General features: G+C 39.4%; 1 non-coding gene across 1 annotated transcript; it reads right to left on the minus strand.

Moving 5' to 3' along the window:
- Positions 1 to 1,259: 1,259 nt before the first annotated feature.
- LOC111816942 lies at positions 1,260 to 1,366 on the minus strand. Its single transcript, XR_002821248.1, has one exon. It is a non-coding gene; the product is annotated as a U6 spliceosomal RNA (small nuclear RNA).
- Between the last annotated feature and the right edge of the window lie 4,980 nt (positions 1,367 to 6,346).

Below are 6,346 nucleotides of genomic sequence, written 5' to 3' on the forward strand. Positions count from 1 at the left end.
AAATATCATGGGCCAGTATGGGGTAGCTTCAAACATTTCTTCTGAAGCTTTCTCACCTTCCTGGGACTTCATAGAATTGAAGAGAGATGGAGTCTTATTCTGGATTAGGATTAGGCTGAAAGGAATGTTGTACCTGATTTAGTCTAGCCAGAGCACCAAAGCTTTCTCTGTATCGGCATTAAGGCTGTTTGGTAGGTTATCATATGTGCATGCACAGGAATAACATTTTAAATTTCCTTCAAGAACTTTTCTTTTGCATTTCCAACTTGGCTGTTTTGGTTTAAGGTCTAGCTTTTGGTCTGTCTCAGCTTTTGCCATGCCTTTCTCACTAAACTTAATCATTTCTAGCTTTGGATTTACAGTGAGAGATTTATGGCTCTTCCTTTCATTTGAACACTTAGAGACCATTGTAGATTATTAATTGGCTTTCCTTAAATATTGCTTTGTTTTGGAGAAGAGGAAAGACAGAAAAGGACAGCAACAGGAGGGGCCAATCAGTGGAGCAGTCAGAAGACACACTTTATCAAGTAAGTATGCTATCACATGGGTGCAATTCATAGTGTTCCAAAACAATTTCAACAGTAACATCACTGATCACATATCATCATAACTGATACAATAAGAATGAGAAAGTCTGAATTGTAAGCATTTCTAAAATGTGACATAGATCACTGTTGCAAAAGTGGTGTTGATAAAGTTGTCCACTGCAGGGTTGCCAAGAATCTTCAGTCTGCAAAACCACACAATGTCTGCAAAGTACAATAACATGAAGCACGATACAATGAGGAACACTTGTGAATTACACAGAATTATAGATGTTTAATGAATTATAATTATTACTTATAAGAAAGTGTTCAGCAATTTCAAACAGTATCAAGTAGGAAAAAGATAAAGTGTAAAGTAATCTACAGTCAAATTTCTCAATTAGGTAGTTGTGTTTAACTTGCAAGAACTGCTTCAAAGGAGTAGGGGTAAGATGTGCTGAGAAGTAGATGGAAGATGCAGACGACTGTTTTTCAGAAAAGGTACAGTAGGGGCCTGGGAGATACCTCAGTAGAATAAGCACTTGGTCTGAGTTCAATCCCCTGTTTCACCAAAAAAACAAAAACAAAAACAGAAAACCCCCCAAAAACCCAGAACAGGTACAGTGGATGGGAGAGAGGTGATTCAATCAATTATAAATGAAAACCTTTTCCTTTCTTTTCCATTGTTTTCTTTTCTTTTGAATTGAAGATACTTGAATATTCTTTTTTTTTTTTTTTAATATGGAACACTGCACGAATTTGCGTGTCATCCTTGTGCAGAGGCCATGCTATTGTTCTCGGTATCATTCCAATTTTAGTATACGTGCTGCCAAAGCGAGCACTACGTGAATATTCTTATTTGAAGATACTTACTTAATATACTTAATTGAAGATACTTATTTTGTCTACTGAGGGGACAGAATGGATGAGGAAGGCCAAAGATAATGAGGAGGGGATGGTTTTGAACAGGGGATGGTTCAGAGAGAGAGAGAGAGGGAGACAGAGACAGAGACAAAGGAGACAGAGAGGCAGAAAGAGAACAGAGATATTGGAGGCCTAGACTTCATGGAGAAAATATGAAGAAATTGGAGAAATACAAGAAAAAAATGGAGTACAGAAAAAGGGAGAGCCCATGTTTGTCACTTCTGATGAACCTTGGTTGATGAGAAAGGAGTTGGAGGAGTAGGGACGTTCAGTGTCCAATTTGTGGTCCAGTAGGGCTCTGAAGCACTCATAACTAAGGTGTTCCTAACAGATTTTCCTTATCTGGACCATGTATAGACAATTTCAAAAGAAGAACATGAGGGAATTTTCAAACTTTGCCTTGGGGGGGGGTGTCTCAAAATATAGTCACTGACTCACAAAGGCCCTGGCAACTGCCAAAAGCGAAGACAAATACCACAGTACATAACTAAACTGATTTCCCATTTTTGAGAGCCAATTAAGAGAACCATAACAATTGCAAACCCTACCTTAGTGCTCTACCCATCATTCCCTCTGGGTCTCTTGATTGGCTAGGAGCACAGAAGCACTTGGCTGCAAAAGTTCTCAGTTTAACATCGATGGTCCGCATAAAGAGTCCAACTCTGGCCTGTGATTGGTTGAGCCAATCCAGAAACGGGTGGGCTGGTTAAGCGTCAGGTGTCCCGGAGCCTCTTTCCTTGGATGCACTGGTCAGCCTAGTAGTAACGGACTTTTTTTCTCCCTTTCTTCGACCCTAACACTCTGTCTGATGGAGCTTTCTTACCAGACCCTCAAATTCGCGCATCAGGCTCGGGAAACGGTAAGAAAAGCGAGCGCCCTGGCCAAAACCGGGAATGAGGAACTCCTGTCCCTTGTTGCCGCCTGCGGCGTGGCTCCATGGCAACGGAGTCGCAAAACCCCTAATGGCGCAAGCGCAGGGAGAAGCCCTGAGCCCCACTGGTGAAAACCAGGGCTGAGCGAGAGACTGCGATGGAGGAACGATAAATCTGGGTCAGAGGCTGGCAACGAGTTGGATCTAAGGTCGTGGGTTTGTGATTGAGGAATCTGGGTACCGAGTGGCAGATATTATTAGGAGGCTGGAGCTTGAGGTGGTCAAAATGAGATTGTGGAAGTCCCGGAAAACTCTGATCCGGACTGAGCATTTGGTTTCTGTTTCAAACAGGCAGCTATCAAGGCTGAGGATCTTGGTTATTTAATTCCCTTCTTGGGCTTCAGTTTTGCTAGTTGAAAGTAAAATAATAGAAATGTAACCTTTTTTTCACATGAAGATTACATGAACTTTACAGTTCACCACATTCAGTGGTTTCCTGAGATCTGTATCATCTGCTACTGGACAGCAGTACTTTCTAACAACGACAAACATGAATTGAGAGCATACTGTATGCCAGGCACTGGGGAGGTAAAAGCAATGCTGATTAACAACAAAGGGGCCGGGGAGATAGCTCAGAAGTGTAAGCCTTTTAAGGACCTGAGTTCAATCCCCGGTTCCGCAAAACAAACAAACAAACAAACAAACAAACAAACAAAAGTAATGTTGATAATAGGGCCCACTCCTAGAGATCCAGATTTACTCACTGGGATGGCCCTGTGCATCAGTATTTTTTAAAAGATCATTGAGGAATAGGATGTGCAGCTGAGGTTATGAACCACTGCTCTAATGTCACCTACCTTTAAAAAATTATTAATATATTAGATAAATGTTTAGCACCCCCTTACCTATCAGCTTCTCTATTTTTGTCCAACTTTAAGAAAGTGTTTGCCGCTCTAGGTACTTCTACTTCCTCACGTATGAATTATACTTAAGTTCATTTCAACCTGAAACTACATTCTATACATATATCAGAATATTTAGGGCTACCTTTAATAAGGCAGATTCCTGGTTCTCATCAAGACTTATTGATTCAGAAACTCCAGGAGCCAAGTCACCCCAGCAATACCCCACAGCTAAGCGCTCCAGCTTCATTGCATTATTGGCTCATTGTGATAAATGAGTTTTGGGTTGCAGTTTGGGCGCTCTGAAAGGTACACCATCGCTGTCCTAGAAGATGGATTACAAGAAAGATCACGAATCATCTGATTATGGTTGCATTCAGTGGAATATCTCAAGTATCTCCATCTTGGCTTGTTCAAACTTCACATTTAACCTTTTTCCTCTAAAACTTAGTTTTCCAGTCTTCCCTAAACTGGAAATGTGAAACCACCATACATGCAATTGTTCAAATCAGAATTCTCAAAGTCATCTCTAGCTCCTTATTCCTAATCCTTTTTCCTGTCCTTTATGTAGGAAGACATCAACAAACCTTATAGCTTCTACTTCTATGAGATATTTTTAATAATCCATGTCTCCATAATCATCATCCTGATCCACCACAATCCCTAGCCTAAACCACTCTTAGCTATGCTCTGCTGATTTTCGTCACACTTCAATCCTTTCTCCATCTAGCGGTCAGACTGATCTTTGTAAAATTGTGTTGTTCCTGGACTGGGATTCTTTGGATGGCTTTTCATTACACAGAGCCCCACACCTACACAGAACCTACGAAGCGCTGCAGGGAGTGGCCCACCCTTTGCCTCCAGGATCTTCTCACCACTTTCCTCTGTTTTTCAAAGCTCCAGCTACATTCCCTCCAATCTGTCCTGGCCCTAAACTTCATATAGTTTGCACCACACAGTTTAGGATTTAATTTATATTATCTGTTGCTCATATGTGACGGAGTCTCACAAAGATCTCCTGTGACATGAAGGCAGAGACCCAAGTTTAATTTTTGTTTCAGTCCCCAGATAGTGCCAAGATCAGTATTTAAGGTTTGTTCTTTGATGGTGGGATCAGTTGGGGTCAAGTGGTTAGAGTTCTATACGAAGGAAGAGGAAGGAAGTGGAGGAAGTTGGTTGGGTGAATTGCATGCAAAGTGGGTAATCTGTGGTATTCACAAGGAGTTGTGATTACGTACATCAGATACTATATATATTAGGATTTCCAGGATATTTTAGTTTTACTTGGGAGATTTTTGTTTTGAATTATTTATACATTCATATTGTTTTTATTTTATCAAGGGAATGTCAACATGTACTTTAAAATTTTAGTAGGAGTAAAACTTAAAAAACAGTAGCGCCTCCTGCTTCATTTCACCCTGCCATTAATTACTGTTCTCAGAAGTAACCACTTGCCTATTTTAGAAGCTTCCTCAGAAAAATACATTTATACTTCTTAAGCTCGAGTTTGCATTGTCTGTTGTCTATTGCAGTGTATTTACTTTTATGGATGATGAGCATTTAGTTCCCTTTTATCCCCCCTCTTCCTTCACCCACCCTCGTCGTGAGCTTCCCCTTCCCCATTCTCCCAAGGTAAAGAGAAATTCTGTCACAACTTTTGGTAGATCAACTACAGTACTCACATTGATCTGATCATTGACAGCTGACCCATTCTGCACACTATGATTACATTTTATTTTTTATTTAACTTCTGGGAAAAGATTAAATCATATCTTAATAAGTGCTGTATCATGACTTAGTTTCTTTTTCTTTTTTTTCTGGCATGAAACAGATTTTTTATTTATTTTATTTATTTTATTTTTTTCTACAGTTTTATTGATAAACAGATAGCAATGAGACAGTTTCAAATCAAATCGGAAGTACAGTTTCAACAAATAATACACTGCATATATTCTTCTTAGTGGTTAATTGCTGTACAAGATGCGGACTTGTGATCCTATTTACAAACACCATTAGAACAAATCATTCTATTCATTAAGACAATGCGGCTATATATCTACCCCAATGCGACTATATATCTACCCCATGACTTAGTTTCTGATACCACCTCCTTCCCAAACTTTCAAAAAAAACTATTCTCAATGTGGTGATGCTCACGGGTAATTTTTAAATTCGTAGTTTTTTTGTTGTTGTGGCATCCTTTCGGAAACGCCCTCATACTCTATGTGGCTGACTCTCATCATCCTCTCTTCTTTCTCTCTCTGAGTTTAGTATACAACTTTGTTTCTGGAAAATTCTTTCATCTCTTCCTGTGTTAGAAATCCTGTTTCCTGGATTCTCAGCTTTCTCCCTTTTGCCCTATTTTGCTTGTTTAATGAAACACGTCAATCATTACCTACCTGAGAAAAGATACAAATTCTAATGTACCAGGCCTTGTAGCACATTAATTGTCATTCTAGCACTCTGGGAAACTGAGGTAAGAGCATCAAAAGTTTGTGCGCAGGCTGGGAAATTTAGAGATAGCTTGTCTAAAAATTTTAAAAAAGGCTGCAGATGTAGCTCTGTGTAAAGGTCCTGGATTCAATCCCTAGAGCACACACACACACACACACACACACACACACACACACACACAGAAAAAAGAGGAAAGAGAGAGAGAGAAAGAGAGAGAGAGCACAAAAAGTATGTGCCAGCTTTTCTATTCCCTTTGATTGATAGCTTGTCTGAGATTAATAACCTAGGTTGGAATTAATTTCAACTCAGTTGGTAGGACATTGCTCCATTATCTTTTGGCTTTCAACATAACAATGGTGATTCTGGTGCTGTTCTTTCTCTTTTGTAAATGCTTTTAGAATCTGAATGTCCCAGAGTTCTGAATTCTCATGATGATAGATTTGTTAAGGATCCTTTTTCATTCACAATGCTGGTATGAAGTTGCCTTCATTATGAAAGAAAGTCTTTGTGTTTATTTCTTTAGATAATTCTCTCTCTTTCTCTCTCCTCATGTTAATGTTTTTTTTCTTAAATTCCTATTTGCTTGGTGTATGACTTCCAAATTCAGCTTTCAATTATGCTGTTTCCTATTTTGTCCCCCTTAGCCCATTCTACTTACTGAATTTTAAATT

The sequence above is a fragment of the Octodon degus genome, unplaced genomic scaffold (assembly GCF_000260255.1).
Source record: "Octodon degus isolate 3935 unplaced genomic scaffold, OctDeg1.0 scaffold00003, whole genome shotgun sequence".
NCBI classification, from domain to species: domain Eukaryota; kingdom Metazoa; phylum Chordata; class Mammalia; order Rodentia; family Octodontidae; genus Octodon; species Octodon degus.